Source organism: Formica exsecta, unplaced genomic scaffold, assembly GCF_003651465.1.
Source record: "Formica exsecta isolate Colony F162 unplaced genomic scaffold, ASM365146v1 scaffold2592, whole genome shotgun sequence".
Lineage (NCBI taxonomy): Eukaryota > Metazoa > Arthropoda > Insecta > Hymenoptera > Formicidae > Formica > Formica exsecta.
Window position 1 is genome coordinate 1 of NW_021849860.1, and position 847 is coordinate 847.

The 847-nt window shown below is 38.5% G+C and overlaps 1 pseudogene; it reads left to right on the forward strand.

Annotated features, from left to right (window-relative positions):
• The first annotated feature begins 48 nt into the window (after window positions 1–48).
• On the forward strand, window positions 49–773 carry LOC115236646 (annotated as a pseudogene).
• The last annotated feature ends 74 nt before the right edge of the window (window positions 774–847 follow it).

An 847-nucleotide genomic window follows, 5' to 3' on the forward strand; every position in this document is an offset into this window, starting at 1 on the left:
CGAATACTCGATTTAACTGTAAATATAAATAAATATAATCCTTTGTGAGCGGGATGTCATATAAAATTACCGCGGGCGATAACGATGAAGAGAGCGGTAATCAACGTGCAATCTAATGATAATGCGTGTTTCGCGTGGTCTGTGGTCGCCGCTCTACATCCAGCTAAATTGAAAGTGGATCGGGAATCTTCGTACCCACATTATACGACAGTGCTGAATCTCCAGGACATTGAGTTTCCAGTGACTGTGAATCAAATTAATAAATTCGAACTTGCCAACAATATTTCAATCAATGTCTATAGTATCGAGGAAAAGAACATTGTCCCGATACGTCTAAGTGAGCTAAAAAGAGACAAACACGTCAACTTGCTGTACGTAGAAGACAACAACGTTGGACATTTCGCGTTGATCAAGAATCTATGCCGCCTCGTGAGCTCGCAATTGAGTAAACATAAAAGCCAAATACATATCTGCGATCGGTACGTATATATTTAATAAAAATACATTGTACAAATAATTGAACAAAAATAAAAATTATTTCTTTTACAGATGTTTGCACTACTTTGATTCGAATGACAAGTTACAATCACATACGGTGGACTGTCGAGAGATGAACGAGTGCGCTATCCGATTACCGAGCGATAAGGACAAGTGGCTCACATTCAACAATTATAATGTGGCTCACGTTCAACAATAATTATAATCAAGAGCGTCTTCCTTTTGTCGTATACGCCGATCTGGAGTGCGTTTTAGAGAAAACGGAGGAAGAGAGAAATTACCAACATCATAAAGTATTTAGTACTGCTTATTATGTACATTGCTCGTACGACGATTCGTTATCCGCGTA